Source organism: Martes martes, assembly GCF_963455335.1.
Source record: "Martes martes genome assembly, chromosome: 6".
Classification (NCBI taxonomy): Eukaryota; Metazoa; Chordata; class Mammalia; order Carnivora; family Mustelidae; genus Martes; species Martes martes.
In genome coordinates this window covers 138,603,382-138,620,755 of record NC_137893.1, presented here as the reverse complement: position 1 = coordinate 138,620,755, position 17,374 = coordinate 138,603,382, and positions in this window count along the sequence as shown.

Sequence of the window (17,374 nt, the reverse complement as noted above, 5' to 3'; positions counted from 1 at the left end):
CATTGGGCTCTCTGCTTGGCAGGAAGCCTACTTCCTCCTCTCTCTCTGCCTGCCTCTCTGCCTACTTGTGATCTGTCTGTCAAATAAATAAATAAAATCTTAAAAAAAAAAAAAAGACTCCTTTAAAAAAAAAATACTAGCTGGGCTTGAGGAAAGCAGAGAAGACATGAGGGATTCCCTTACCACAGAGATAAAAGAGCATAACACCAAGCAAGCCAAAGTGAAAATGCAGTAACTGAGATTCAGAACCAATTTGGATGCAATGACCACAACGATGGAAGAGGCGGAGAAACAAATAGGTGATAAAATAGAATTATGGGAAATAATGAAACTGAGCAAAAGAGGAAAAGAAAAACCATGTATCATGGAAGTAGACTTAGGGAACTCAGGGACTCCATGAAACACACTAACTTTGGTATCAAAGGAGTCGAAGAAGAAGAAGAAGAAGAGAGAGAGAGGGGCAGAAGGTTTATTTGGGGGAAATTCTAGCTGAAAATCTCCCTAATTTGGAGAAGGAAACAGACATCCAAAACCAGAAGGCACAGAGAACTTCCATCAAAATCAACAAAAGCAAGTCAACACCAAGACATATACTGTAGTTAAATTTGCAAAAATTTAGAGATACAGAAAAAATCCTAAAAGCAGCAAGAAAAAAGAAGTCCCTGACTTAAAAGGGAAGACAAGTAAGGTTAGCAGCAGATCTCTCCACAGAAACTAGTGGCATGATACAGTCAACATGCTGAATGGGAAAAATCTGTAGCCAAGAATACTGTACCCAGCAAAGCTATCATTCAGCATAGAAGGAGAGAGAAAAAGTTTCCCACACAAAAATTAAAAGGAGTTTGTGGCCATTAAACCAGCCCTACAAGAACTATTAAAGGGGACTCTGGGAAAGAAAGACTAAAAGCAGCAGACTTGAAAGGAACAGAGAAAATCTTCAGAAGCAATAACAAAACAGTATTAAATGGCACTAAATTCATATTTGTCAGTAATTACACTGAATATAAATGGACTAAATGCTCCAATCAAAAGACGTAGGGTGTTAGAATGGATTTAAAAAATGATGCATCTATATGCTGCCTACAAGAGACTCATTTTCATCCTAAAGATACGGCAGGTTGAAAGTGGGGGGATGGAGAAACACTTAACCATGCAAGTGGACATCCAAAGAAAGCTGGAGTAGCGATACTTGTGTCAGACAAACCAGATTTTAAACCACAACTGTAACAAGAGATGAAGAAGGGCACTCTATCATAATAAAGGGGTCTATCCAATAAGAAGATCTAACAATTATAAACAATAACAAAAACGAAGTCATTGATAATAATAGTAATACAGTAATAGTAAGGGACTTTAACATGCCACTTAGATCAATGGACAGATGACCTAAGCAGAAAATCGCAAGGAAGCAATGGCTTTGAATGCCACCTGGGCCAGATGGACTTAACAGGTATTTTCAGAACATTCTATCCTAAAGTAGCAGGATACATTCTTTTCAAGTGTACGTAGGGCATTATCTAGAATAGATCACATATGAGGTCCCAGATCAGGCCTCAACAAGTACAAAAAGATTGAGATCATACCATGCATATTTTCCAACCACAACCCTATGAAACCTGAAGTCAACCACAAGAAAAAGCTTGGAGGTTAAAGAACATCCTACTACAGAATGAATGGGTCAACCAGAAAATTAAAGAAGAAATTAAAAAAAAAAAACACATGGAAACAAAAGGAAAAACACAACAGTCCATGACCTTCGGGATGTAGCAAAAGTGGTCATAAGAGGTAAGTATATAGCAGTCCAGGCCTATCTCAAGAAGCAAGAAAAATCTCAAATATGCAACCTAAGCTTACACCTAAAGGAGTGAGAAAAAGAACAACAAATGAACCCTAAAGCCTGCAGAAGAAAAGAAATACAAAAAAGAGCAGAAATAAATGATTTAAAAACAAACAAACAAAACCCCGGTGGAACGGATCAATGAAACCAGGAGCTGGTTCTTTGAAAAAATTAATAAAATTGATAAACCCCTAGCCAGACTTATCAAAAAGAAAAGAGGACCCAAATAAATAAAATCACAAAGGAGAGAGAAGAAATCACAACCAACATCACAGAAATACAATTATAACAGAATATTATTTTTAAAATTATATGCCAACAAGTTGGGCAATCTGGAAGAAATGGATAAATTCCTAGAAAGAAATAAACTACTGAAACTGAAACAGGAAGAAATAGAAAATTTGAACAGACTGATAACCAACAAAGAAATTGAATCAGTAATCAAAAATCTCCCAGCAAACAAAAATCCAAGGCCAGATGGCTTCACAGGAGAATTCTACCAAACATTTAAAGAGGAGCTAATATATATTCTTCTCAAACTATTCCAAAAAAATAGGAAAGGAAGGAAAATTTCCAGTTTCCTTCTGTACATCCAATGTTACCCTGATACAACAACCAAATAAAGATGCCACTAAAAAGAGAACCATAAGTCAATATCCTTGATGAAAATGGATGCAAAATTTCTTTTTTTTTAAATTTTTTATTTTTTTATTAACGTATAATGTATTATTCGCCCCAAGGATACAGGTGTGTGAATCATCAGGCTTACACATTTCACAGCACTCACCATAGCACATACCCTCCCCAATGTCCATAACCTAACCACCCTCTCCCTACCCCCCACCCCCCAGCAACCCTCAGTTTGTTTTGTGAGATTACGTGTCTATTATGGTTTGTCTCCCTCCCGATCCCATCTTGTTTCATTTATTCCTTTTCTACCCTCCAGAACTCCCATGTTGCCTCTCAACTTCCTCATATCAGGGAGATCATATGATAATTGTCTTTCTCTGATTGACTTATTTCACTCAGCATAATACCCTCTAGTTCCATCCACATCGTTGCAAATGGCAAGATTTCATTTCTTTTAATGGCTGCATAGTATTCCATTGTGTATATATACCACATCTTCTTTATCCATTCATCTGTTGATGGACTTCAAGGTTCTAGTTTGGCTATTGTGGACCTTGCAGATGCAAAATTTCTAACAAAATACTAGCAAATCAAATCCAAAACTACATTAAAGAATCATTCACCGTGCACAAGTGGGATTTATTCCTGGGTTGCAAGGGTGGTTCAATATTTGCAAGTCAATCAACATGATACACCATCTTGATAAAAGAAAGTGTAAGAACCATATGATCCTCTTAATAGATGCAGGAAAAGCATTTGACAAAGTACATCATCCATTCTTGATAAAAACCTTCAACAAGGGGCACCTGAGTGGCTCAGCTGTTAAGCATCTGCCTTCAGCTCAGGTCATGATCCCAAGGTCCTGGGATTGAGCCCCACATCCGTTCCCTACTTAGCGAGAAGCCTGCTTCTCCCTCTCCCACTCCCCCTGCTTGAGCTCCTTCTCTCACTGTCTCTCTCTGTCAAATAAATAAATAAAATCTTAAAAAAAAAAACCCCAAAACCTTCAACAAAGTAGAGCTGGAGGGAACTTACCTCAACATTATAAAGGCCATATACAAGAAACTCACAGCTAATACCCTCAATGGGGAAAAACTGAGAGCTTTTCCTCTATGGTCAGGAACAAGACGAGGATGTCTGCTCTCACCACTATTAACATAGAACTGGAATCAGCCATAACAATCAGACAACAAAAAGAAGTAAAAGACATCCGTATTAACAAGAACAAAGTCAAGTTTTCACTCCTTGCAGACAACGTATTACTCTGTGTAGAAAACCCAAAAGACTCCACAAAAAAATTTCTAAAACTGATAGACAAATTCAATAAAGTTACAGGATACAAAATTAGTGTACAAAAATCAGTTTCATTTCTATACACCAATAATGAAGCAGTAGAAAGAGAAATCAAGGAATCAATCCCCTTTACAATTGCACCAAACCTCGTAAGATACGTAGAAATAAACCTAGCCGAAGAGATAAAAGACCTATACTCTGAAAACTATAAAACACTTATGAAAGAAATTGAAGATGATACAAAGAGATGGAAAAACACCTCATGCTAATCGATTGGAAAAACAAATATTGCTAAAATGTCCAGACTACCCAAAGAAATCTACACATTTAATGCAATCCCTATTAAAATACCACCAGCATTTTTCACAGAGCTAGAACAAGCAATCTTAAAATTGGTATGATTTGTAAAAATTTGTACCACAGAAGATCCTACAGAGCCAAAGTGGTCTTCAAAAGGAAAAGGAAATCTTGAAGCATCACAATTCCAGACTTCATTTATTACAAAGCTGTAGTTATCAAGACTGTAAGGTACTAGCACAAAAACAGACACATAGATTAGTGGAACAGAATTTTAAAAACCCAGAAATAGACCCACAACTCTATGGTCAACTAATCTTTGACAAAGCAGGAAAAAATGTGCAATGGAAAAAAGACAGTATCTTCAACAAGTGGTACTGGGGAAACCAGACAGCAACGTGCAAAAAAATGATACTGGACCACTTTCTTACATCATACACAAGAATAAACTCAAAATGGGTGAAGGACCTAAACATGAGACAGTAGACCATCAAAATCTTAAAGGAGAAGACAGGCGGTAACCTCTTTGATGTTGGCCGTATTAACTTCTTACTAGATATGTCTATGGAAGCAAAGGTAGCAAAAGCAAAAATGAACTAGTGGGACTTCCTCGAGATAAAAAGCTTCTGCACAGTAAAGGAAACAGTCAACAAAACTAAAAGGCAACCTTCGGAATGGAGAAATTTGCAAAGGACATACGTAATAAAGGGTTAGTATCAAAAATATATAAAGCATATGTAAAACTCAACACCCAAAAAAACAAATAAGCCCATTAAAAAAGTGGGCAGAAGGGGTGCCTGGGTGGCTCAGTGGGTTAAAGCCTCTGCTTTCGGCTCAGGTCATGATCCCAGAATCCTGGGATCGAGCCCCGCATCAGACTCTTTGCTCAGCAGGGAGCCTGCTTCCTCCTCTCTTTCTGCCTGCCTCTCTGCCTACCTGTGATCTCCATCTGTCAAATAAATAAATAAAATCTTTAAAAAAATAATAAAGTACTGAAATTATAATGGAAGAAAAAAAAAACAAAACCAAAACTTTGAAAAAAAAAAAAAGTGGACAGAAGACATGAACAGACATTTTCGAAAGAAGATGGCCAACAGACACAAGAAAAAATGTTCAACGTCACTGATCACTAGAGAAATACCAATCAAAACTACATTGAGATATTACCTCCTATCTGCTAGAATGGCCAACATTAAGAAACAGGAAATGACATATTGGCAAGGTTGTGGAGGAAGGGGAACCCTCTTACACTGTTGGTGGGAATGCCAGCTGGTGCAGCCCCTCTGGAGAGCAGTATGGAGGCTCCTCAAAAAGTTGAAAATAGAGTTACCTGACAACCCAGCAACTGCACTACTAGAAATTTACCCGATGTTCATAGCAGCATTATCAATGATAGCCACATTATGAAAATAGCCCAAACGTCCATCAACTAATGAATGGATAAAGACGACGTGGTATATAGACAATGGAAAATTACTCAGCCATCTAAAAGAATGAAGTCTTGTCATTTGCAATGATGTTGATGGAGCTAGAGAGTATTATGCTAAGCCAAATCAGTCAGTCAGAGAAAGACAAATACTGCATGATTTTGCTCGTATGTGGAATTTAAGAAACAAAACAGATGAAAGGGGAAGGAAAAGAAGAGGCAAACATGAAACAGACTCTTTACAGAGAACAACCTGAGAGTTGCAGGGGGGATGGGTGAAATGGGTGATGCGCATTAAGGAGAGCTAATTACTCGCTGAGATGAGCACGGGGTGTTGTATGTAAGTGATGAGTCACTAAATTCTACACCTGAAACTAATAAAAAATAAAAATAAAATAATTTTTAAAGTACAGTTTAAAAAGGAAAACAGGTTAACAAAAATTTAAAATTAGCTAACAAAAAAAATGGTTCAGGTATAGAGAAAAGGATTCCTGGATGGCTTCTTCCTGTTCAAAATTAGTCTTCCGTCAGCTCAAACTCAGCTCTGGGGCTCTTTCCACCTCCCTGTGGTCTGTCACCCAACCTCCCAGGATGGGTCTCCTCAGGATGGCTCTCATCCTGTCAGCCGGAGTACGCACCTCTAATTGGTTGTCCTCTGCTGCCTCCTGCTGACCCCTGGCTGAGGATTGCCTTCCCCCACCTAATTTTGGGGCACAGACCTCTGTCCTGGTTTCATCCACCATTGCTGTCAGTCACAGTCAGTCTCCTGAGAAACTTAACTGCCGGGAAGTTTCTCCCAGGAAACTGGCAATCACCCTGGGCTGACCAGGATTCCCTGCTGGCATGGCACCAGTACTTTTTTTTTTTTTTTAAGTTTGTTGTGGTTTTTTTTTTAGATTTTATTTATTTATTTGACAGACAGAGATCACAAATAGGCAGAGAGGCAGGCAGAGAGAGAGGAGGAAGCAGGCTCCCTGCTGAGCAGAGAGCCCGATGCGGGGCTCGATCCAAGGACCCTGGGATCATGACCTGAGCCGAAGGCAGAGGCTTTAACCCACTGAGCCACCCAGGCGCCCGGGCACTAGTACTTTTAAGACTCAGCCTTTCCTACACCCAGACCTGGGCTGTCTGCCATGCACCCCTGCAATGGCACCCGGGACTGTGCCTTTGTATGGTGAAGCCTGGACTTCACCATAGTTAAGTGACTTTTAACTCTAGGCTCTCTTCTACATCTCTCATGGGGTCTTTCGGGAAGTCATCCGGGCCATAAGAAGAAACAGCTGCATGCTTTCTGCAGCTCGTCTCTCCAATCCCTCTGTACCACCGAAACAAGGCTGGGAGGGCACCAAGAGGGAGAAGCAGAGCATTGGCCGAGGCAGTCTCAAATTCTCTCCCCAGCTATCTTAGCTTCTAATGGTTTTGCTGATGTCTTACCCCAAGACATGGGGGACTGGATCCCCTCTTATGGACCAGGAAGCACCCGAATCACAGGCAACAAAACAAAAATTAAAGAAGTGGGACTACCTCCAACTGAAATGCTTCTGTAGAGCAAAAGAAATGATCAGCAAAACGAAATAGAATGAAAGAAAATATTTGCAAACCACATATCTAGGAAGGAATTAATTTCCAAAATTTATGAGGAATTCATATAATCCAACAGCAAAAAACAATGTGAATAAAAAATGGACCAAGGACCTGAAAAGACATTTTTCCAAAGATATACACAAGGCCCATAGGTTCATGAAAAGGTGCCCAACTTCACTAATTATCAGGAAAATTCAAACCAAAACCACAGTAAGATATCACCTCACATCTGTTAAAATGGCACAAAAACAAAAACAAGAAATAACAAATGCTGGCAAGGATGTAGAAAAAAGGGAGCCCTGGTGTGCTTCCTATGGGAATGTAAATTGGTACCACCAATATGGAAAACAGTATAGAGTTTCCTCAAAAAATTAAAGGTAGAACTGCCATATGATTCAGCAACCCTGCTTCTGGGTATATATCAGAAGGAAGTAAAATCACTGTCTCGAAAAGATCTCTACCTCCGTGGCCATTGTGGCATTGTTTACAATAACCAAGACACCGAAACAAGCTCAGCGCCTATCAGTGGGTGAACGGATTTTTTAAAAATGTGAAAAAAAGAAAGAAGGAGGGAAAGAAAGAAGGAAAGAAAACAAAGGAAAGTGTGGTGTATAAATATAATGGAATGTTATTCAGCCATAAAAAAGAAATCTTGCCATTTGCAACAACATGGATGGACCTTGAGGACGTTATGCTAAGTGAAGTCAGTCAGACAAAGAAAGACAAATTCCGTATGATCTCACTTATATGAGGAATCCGAAAAATCCAAACTCAAGAAACAGAGAATAGATTGGTGATTGCCACAGACGAAGGACAGGGAGTGGGGGAAATGAGTGGGCATAGTCACAAGGTACAGAGTTCTAGTTGGAAGATAAGTAAGTTCTGGAGATGTAATATACAGTATGGTGACTGTAGTTAACAACACTGTATTTTATATCTGGAAGTTGCTGAGAGAGCAGATTTTAAAAGTTCTTAAATAATGCATGTAATGGGATGGATGTGTTAACTTATTGTGGTAACCATTTTGCAATATATACATACATCAAGTCATTACGTTGTACACCTTACACTTATACACTATGATATGTCAATTATATTCTAGTGAGGCAGGAGAAAAGAAAATAAAAATTTTTAAAATACCAATCTCCCTACTTCTAACCTCATACTTCTGCCATTCATCATATAGACAGCAGAGTTAGCACTTCTGCTCAAAGAATATTAAATGCCCACCTGTAGCATGTCTTTTATTATATCATCCCATTTTAATCCCTGGAACAATCCCTACGATAAACATCATCACGCCCATTTTACAGATGAAGAAACGGAAGAAAAGAGATTTGAGAAAACGTCTCAAGGTCAGAGTGGATGGGAATGGCCGTCCGAAGTTTGTCGGACCCCCAGCTCAGCTCCTCCTGCGGAACCACGCTAATCCTGCTTGATCTGACTCCAGACCACCTTCTTGGCTCTGCTTCGTACAATCACGCCCTTGCTCCAGGCTCACTGCACTAGCTTGCACATCTTTTCAGATTATCTGCTCTTCATCAGATCAGGTGCTTGCTCTCTTACACCAAGATTGTCCTTAGTTTTCAAGGACTAGTTCAAAATCAACTCAGAAAAGCATTCCCTTGGGGCACCTGGGTGGCTCAGTGGGTTAAAGCCTCTACCTTTGGCTCAGGTCAGGATCCCAGGGTCCTGGGATTGAGCCCTGCATCGGGCTCTCTGCTCAGCGGGGAGCCTGCTTCCTCCTCTCTCTCTGCCTGCCCCTCTGCCTACTTGTCTGTCAAATAAATAAAATCTTAAAAAAAGGGGGGGGGGAAGGAAAGCATTCCCTTATCCCCTTCACCTATCTCTTTGTGCTTTTTTTTAGGATTCAGATTTATTCTCAAAAGTTTTTAGTGTATTTTGTGTCATAATCATGTTTGCATGCTTAACTCACCAATTAAACTTTTGGTTCCTTTTCCATATTCACACCCCATTACCCTTCCTGCGCCCCATATTCACTACAGGGTTTTGTAAAGATGTTGGATGTATGTCAAATTTTGACATTCTTAATTTTAAGAAAAGAGCCGGTGTAGGTTTTCTATTTATGCTACTGATTTGCTCTTTAATCAAGGTTCGCTGGAGGAAAGGGTCCTAAAAATGCTACAACAGAATGTATTTCCATTCAGCCAGTCCACGAAAGAATCAGGATAAAAATAAATAATAAAATCAATCATTGGGCCAAAATAGTTATTTATCAGTTAATAGGAACTGAGACAGCTTTTTCTCTTCGTGGTATAAATCAGTGATTTCAGGAGAGGTTGAGGTTTAATACCTTTGTTAGTTCATTGTCATGTGTGTTGGGTTTGGGGCGGAAGAGGACCCAGAAGAGAATCATTAATCTGCCTTGTTTAACCTGAAGTCCTTGACTCAGCGCTCCCTATACCACACTTCCAATGTAAACCCTAGGAAAACTTGAAAGCCACTGCCAATAATTTGAAGCATTGTCATGGAAAAGGAATTTGAATTGTATACAACCCTCAGTGTAGAGACCAATGAATGAAAGAGCTCAGGGAAAAAAATTTAACTTTCACAACATAAATTTTGAAACAATCAGAGCTGTCCCAGGAGGTCAGAGACCACGGGAAGTCTAGTCATCTCTTCTTCCCCATCACTTGTTCTGAAAGCACAGTAACACCTTTTTTCAAGTAATTGCCTTCAGGTATTTTTGGAGCTAGGTAGTAACGCATGTGGCTATTCTGAGTTACTGGAATGAGTAAATTTTTACATAGTAACACCAGTGTCTTCTGGTCAGTTAAACTCAGGATCAAGGGCCAATAGAAAGGCTCTTCCTTAAGGTATGTGAGAAATCTGAGCAGAGCTCATTGGAGCTAAGCAGCCACTTAGACATCAAATTTGTTCTGCTTGAGGCATGGGAAGCACTATAATTGAATGGCTTTGGAGTCAGAAAGAATTGGATTCAAAACAGTGTCAAATATTTGACAACTCATCAAAGGAACTTACACAAGACACCCGACCTCTCTAAGCCTCAATTTCCTTATCTGCAAAATGGGAGCAATGCCACATACTTCACAGGAGCGTTGTGAAAAGTAATGAGATGCCACCAGTGAACCTCATGAGCCTAGTACGTTGTAAAATTTCAATACACGTTGTCTGTTTTGTTCTCTCCACACTGCCATCATCCTGGTCCTACCAATTATTTGTTGCCCCTCATAAGAGAGAACTAAGAGATGAACATTAGGAAGGAATAAAAAGGGGCACCTGGCTGGCTCAGTGGGTTAAAGCCTCTGCCTTCGGCTCAGGTCATGGTCTCAGGGTCCTGGGATCGAGCCCCTCATTGGGCTCTCTGCTCAGCAGGGAGCCTGACCCTCCCACCCCCTGCCTGCTGCTCTGCCTACTTGTGATCTCTCTCTGTCAAATAAATAAGATCTTTAAAAAAAAGAATAATAAGATTTTAAAAAATCATTCAGTGGGAGCACCTGGGTGGCTCAGTCGGTTGGGCACCCGACTCCTGGTTTCAGCTCAGGTTGTGGTCTCTCGGTTGCGGAATCGAGCCCTGCGTTGGGCTCTGGGCTCAGTCTGCCTCAGATTCTTGGTCCCACTCCATCCCCCTCCCTGTCCCTGCTCACTTTTGCACTCGCTCTCTCTTCCTCTGTCTCAAATAAATAAATGAAATCTTAAAAAAAAATCATTCAATGAAGACAAAATAAAAACACACCCTGAACAGTGCAAAACGCCCTAGACTCGAAGTCAGGAAATATCTAGTCTTTGACTAAGTCACAAAGTGGAGTATATAGCCTATGCTCTGTAGGCCTTGGTTTCCTGTGATGAAACACAACGCGCCAACTCCTGAAAACGTGTTAGATGAGTGAGTTAACAACAATGGAAATAAACGACGTGCCACTCTTCAAGCCACCCCAAGGAACACAGTCTTTGTTCAGAAACAGATGAAGTGGCCCACGCATGTTGTGGGGAGATCACCTCTTCGGGCAAGAGAGCCCTGTGGGCGGGACTTGCTGAGACGTTTCCCTCAGGAGCAGGTCCGCCCAGTTCCTGGAGCTCACCAAGGAGCAGCCGGCAGCCCAGCTCCCCCTCAGAAAGAACAGCTGTGGCCGGCAGGACCACAGTCCACCCCTCAGGAAGCAAGGCCTCCACCCCCGGAGAGGAGAAAGCCCAAACACTGCGGATGCTTGCAGGAGTTGAAGAAATGACACCCCTTCCTTGTGGGACTGGTCGGGCAGGATTCTGTTGTTCCTTTGAACCTGTGGAATCTGATTTCTCTGCTCCCAAATTCCTTCTCTGAGTCAGCCTTTCAAGGAAAAAAAGGGCATCGTGTGGAAGAAAACTCATTTCCTTGACCAATTAATTTTTTTAAAAAAGATTTAGTTTTTAGGGAATCTCCACACCCACCATGGGGCTCAAACTCACAACCCCGAGATCAAGAGCCACGCGCTCCACTGAATGTGCCAGCCAGGCGCCCGTGGGTCCCTTCATTTACAGTAGCTGGGCGAGCGCTCTGGGGGCACGTGACATGTTACAATATTGCCTGATCGATCAACTTAAAAGAGATACTTCTGCTTAACTATCTTTTAAAAACATTTTTATTTATTTATTTATTTGTCAGGGAGCGAGCGAGAGAGAGAGAGAGAGAGAGAGAGCGAGCGAGCTTACAAGCACGGGGAGCAGCAGAGGGAGAGGGAGAAGCCGGCTCCCCCTGATGTGGGACTCGATCCCAGGACCCCGGGATCGTGACCCAAGCCGAAGGCAGACACTTAACCAACTTTGAGCCACCCAGACATCCCTGCTTAACCATCTCTAAAGCGAAAAGTGTATTTCTCTAGGATGGAAATCTGGAGTGAGATAGTAAGTGTAAATTTACTTTCTTGACCAAAAAAAAAAAAAAAAAAAAAATTATTGGGAGTAGCTTAGGCTACACTCCCTTCTCTGCCTCCTGTCCAGGCTACTCCCCTCCCTCATTCTTCAGGTCCTTTTCTCTGTTATTTGATGTGGAGTAGTATTCTGATGTCATAATAACACACATGACTTTTTGTTGAGACAAGTCAGTAAGCCTAGCTGACTTTTATAAATTATCATCAACCATCCCAGAGGGTCTTTCCTGCCATCACTTGTGAGTGATTTTCTGCTGGTGTGTCTGTTATCACTCCCCAGGACATAATCCTTTAAGAAAGCCAATTTAGCTCAGCACTCCTAACCTCATTTTGGAGTAAAATAGGCCAATGATATTGCCAGCCTAATGTCTCCTATCTACCTAGCCATGGTCACTTTTTTTCTTTAAAAAAAAAAAAAAAAGGTGAACTGTTCTCTCAAAGGAATTAAGGTGTTTAAACAAATCAATGCAAGCAATTTTAAAAATCCTACTTCATGGGCTCAGTCCATAGAGCGTGCGACTCTCGGTCACGGGGCTGTGAGTTTGAGCTCCATGCTGGGGATAGAGATGACTTAATAAAAAAAAAAAACCCTTACTTCATAATTTATCTACTTTGGGACTATTAATCACTTGGGTAATTCTTCTGGAAGTATCCCCAAGCTATGAAATACTAGATTGCTTAGATGTACGGATGATTCTTTATAAGAACCAAGCAGCCTTGAGGTCTCGGAAAGCAGCTTTGCATTTGACACAGGATGGAGTTACACTTTTGGCACGGGCCCATTTGGTGTGTTAGACTCAGATTTTCTCGGAACCTGGACAGGACGCCAACGTCGGAGAGAAGTAAGATAAAGGCTCAAGGAGAGATGACAGGACACATGAGCATCCTCTTGGCCCCCAGGTGACCTCCCCTTTGAAAGATGGATCCAGAACCCTGCACTAGATTTTGGTTCCGTGCAGGGAATCTTTAACCGGCTATCGCATCCTAGGGGTAAGGACGAAGGGGAAAGAAGGCAGAAAGTGTGGGAAAGAAGCGGTCAGAGAACCAGCACAACTGAGTATGTAAGAAAAGTGACAAGAGTTTGTTCAAATACGTGTTCCTAGTTCCACCCCGGAGATTCTGTAGGTCTGGGGTTAGGGCCTGGCAATCCATGTTTTACATGTTTCCCATCTGATGCTGATGGCCAGAAGCTGCGGACTACTGTGGAAAGGCAAAGCTTACACTTGAACAAATCAGGATCCAATCTGTTAGCCTGGCTTTGGAGGAAAAAAAAAAAAAAAGGCCCAGGGATATTTTAAATTAATTGGTTAATTTCCTCTACGTTCTCCTTACCCTGTCTCCTCTTCAAGTACCTAATCTCTTGTATTCATTGCCTCGGGGGGAAAATAAGCCGGGGGGTGAAAAGGAAGCAACCTTCCAGAATCTTCCAAAAACCTAAAATCCTTAAGGGAATTAGATGCACAGGAGAAAGGTTGGAGAGCTGGAGGGTGGGGCTGTTGAGGAGGGTGGAGCCATCCCTAGAAAAAAATTGAGAAAGACTGTCTAGGCAAAGAGGATATGGGGCACAGAGACAAGAGGACACAGGTGCCTTTGCATCCCCTAGGGGGAAGGGCCCTGGGGAGACAGCAAAGCCGGAGCCAGTCCATAAGATTCAATGGCAAAGAGTATCGCCTTTCACTCTCCGAAGTCAGAAGTCCAGCGGTGTAGAAGGACACAGAGAGGAAAGGCTACACTGGGTACCGAGGCAGGGGAGGCCTTCAAGGGCTGCAGAAAGTGTCTGAAGCCTTGGGATGGTACAGACGCTGCACCTGAGGCGAACAGGGAAGAAAGCACGTGAATCGAAAGGGCCAGAATTTGCGTGGGTGGACAACATCAAGAAATAGTTGCCCCCCCCAACCCCCACAGCATTACGGAGCCCTAGAAACAGTTCTGTGAAGGGCTGGGTTGGCGGGGGGGGCATGGTAAGACGTGACTTGACTGGGTTTGTTTTTGCTCTCTCTGAAGAATGTGATTTGAAACAAATTCTGTTGAATTAAGTATAAATTTACATTTTTTTGTATCCCTGAGGTGTGGACACAAGATTCAAGTCGGCTGCCCTAGATGTTACTAATAAAGGGAATTATAGGGGCATCCCATGATAAACCATTGAACAGCTTGGAGCAGGTGTGTGTGCTGGAGCAGGTATGTGTGTGCTGGAGGGGGGAAGGTGTGACGTGCTCACAGCTGAGGTTCTGAGATCCAGCCAATGGCCAGGGTATCTTCATTCCAGGCTGAAGTTCTTGTGTAGAGATGTAAGTCACTCCAGGATACACGCACTATCTCTGATTCTAATTTAAGACATCTCGAAATAGGGCAAAGAAATAGGGTGACCAGATTTAGCAAATTAGTTGTCCCATGCAATATTTGCAGCATTGGGGACATACTTGTATTAAAAAAAATTTCATTGTTTATCTGAAATTGAAATTGAACTGGGTATCTTATATGTTCTCCAGCAATGCTGCAAAGAAGGGAATTCACTTACTGGAGTCTGGGGCCCACTAAGACATCGGCCCAAGTACCCCGATCTGGTTAGCAGAATCTCAGGCTACCACGGAAATCTTGCCAAGGCCTTGCTGAGAAGCAGCTGGACATAGCTCTGTGAGAAGAGACAGGATGTCAGTGGGCTCAGTAGCTTCCCGAAACATCTCGGGCTCTACTCCTTCCGTTTGCCCTGCCTGTGGGAAGTTCTAGAACACTTCTTGGCTTAATGAAAAAGGCACAGGTTTGGAAATCAGTAGGACCTGTGTTCAGAGCTTGTCCCTGGTGCATGACTTTGAGGGAATCATTAAACCTTTCTCTTTCAGACTATTCCCTCCAAGACTTACGAGGATGAATGGTAATGCGGCTAGCGAGGGGTGTGGCATGCTGTGGGTACTCCAGAGCGCTATCATTTCATGCACTTAGTTATAAATACGAGTGTAGGAGACTTGAAATCCTCTTCCTTGCTGTCTTCCTTGCTTCCAGAAGGCCCCACTTTGATACTGCAGTTACTTGGGGACACTGTTGGTCCTATAGCGAACTTCAGTCTATGTATCTCTGTCTAAAGTATACATTTTTAAATTTTTTAAAAAGATTTTATTTATTCATTTGACAGAGAGAGATCACAAGTAGGCAGAGCAGCAGGCGGGGGGGGGGGGGGGGAAGCAGGCTCCCTGCCAAGCAGAGAGCCCGATGTGGGGCTTGATCTCAGGACCCTGAGATCATGATCTGAGCTGAAGGCAGAGGCTTAACCCACTGAGCCACTCAGGTGCCCCCCCATTTTTAAATTTTTAATTTTATTTATTTTTTAGAGATTTTTACCCATCTATTTTTTTAATTTTTAAATTTTTAAAAATATTTTTTTAAAAATTTTATTTATTTATTTGACAGAGAGAGAGAGAGAGATCACAAGTAGGCAGAGAGGCAGGCAGAGAGAGAGGGGAAGCAGGCTCCCTGCTGAGCAGAGAGCCTGAAGCGGGACTCGATCCTAGGACCCTGAGATCATGACCTGAGCTGAAGGCAGAGGCTTTAACCCACTGAGCCACCCAGGCGCCCTTACCCATCTATTTTGACAGAGAGTGTGTGCATTAACGGGGGAGTGGCAGGCAGAAGGAGAAGCAGGTTTCCGACCGAGCAGGGAGCCTGATGCAGGACTCGATCCCAGGACCCCGGGATCATGACCTGAGCCAAAGGCAGACGCTTAACTGAAGGAACCACCCAGATGTCCCTAGAGTATACTTTTTTTTTTAAAGACTTTATTTTTAAGTAATCTCTACACCCAATGTGGGGCTTGAATTCACATGCCTATGATCAAGGGTCACATACGTGCTTTAACTGAGCCAGCCAGGTGCCCCTACAGTACCTTCATTTAAACTTTTTAGAATTTATTTACATCTAAAGAAAGCAATGGCACCTTCGAATTGTACTCAAGTCCCCTGGTTGAATGTCCTGATCACTGTTCCACTGAGCCAGGGGTGGGGGACAAGGCTGGTCAATGTTCAACTTTCATCTGCCTGGCAAGGTGTTTAAAATCGGAGGGGGGGAGACAAACCACGAGAGACTTCGGACTCTGAGAAAGAAACAGGGTTTTGGAGGGAAGGGGGTAGGGGATTGGGGGAGCCTGGTGGTGGGTATTAAGGAGGGCACGGATTGCATGGAGCCCTGGGTGTGCTGCATAAACAAGGACTCTTGGAACACTGAAAAAAGAATTAAATTTAAAAAAGTACAACAAAACATAAAATGTAGAACATAAACTTAAAACGATTTATGTAGTATACGTTTTCCAAAGGAAATTTATCCGCATCAGTATATATTCAAAATACCTAAAAATAAAGTAACAGTACAGCCATCATCCCCAATGGCCGGACATAAATCATCGCCACGTTTCTACCTGCCGAATGTGTGGCCCAGGATAAAATAAATAGGTGTCGAATAGCATCCCGAAGTTTAGGGTATATATCGTTGTCCCTTTGGTTCACACTTCCTGTTTTGGTATAATCTCTCAGGGGAGACACCACTTGCATCAGATTGTGGAAATTTTGGAAAAGCGATTTTTTTCTCTTTCCCTCCTACACTGCAATTAGTTCATGGTCTGTGGTGAGTTGTATTTAAAAGGAAAAGAGGGAGATTAAAGGTGGTTTAACCACATAAGAGTATTTTTTAAGAAACGTTCATTTTAAAGTATTTTTGAAACACACAGAAAAAAAAATTCCATAACATAAAAGTTGTTGAGAAGAATAACAAATTGCAAAACCTATGAATATGCCGTTATCCAATCCGTAAAACACTTCTCTAATTTGTTCCCCGGGTGGGAGAGGTTAGGAAACCATGAAGTGGCCATAAGGAGGGTCTTCTCTTTCGAATGTATTATTCATCCTTCCTTCATTATTTAGGGTGTTAGTAAGTGATACTCGTCCCTTCTGCACCGCGATTCCTGCAAGCTATCCGTCATCTTCCCTTCGTTTATTTTCACAGCTTTTTAAGTTCAGTCAGCAAGGAGCCAATCTGGACTGAGAAGACTGACCTATGGAGAGTTTACACGCCGAAGGTGAGTCCGGGTCAGCTGTGGACCCGGTGGAAATTTCGACCGAGTTCTCCGAAATGGCTAGTTGTGACTATTTGTCAGAATTGAGCACTTTCTCTCCCCTTCCTCCTCTCAGCGCCCCCCTTCTCTCTTACACACTCCTTACACAGCTCCCCTTTCCCTATATTGCTCACGTGGGTAGAAGCGTTCAGTGAAGGTTGCCGAAAAATCCAAACAAACGACCTGACCTGTCTCGTTTAGACGACATGGAAACGGCCACTGGGCGTTTCTTTTCCTTTGCTTGAAAAGAGGACAGATAGCTCCTAAGAACTATTGGATTTCCTTTTTCCATCTCCGTTTTTAATACTTTTCAAAGG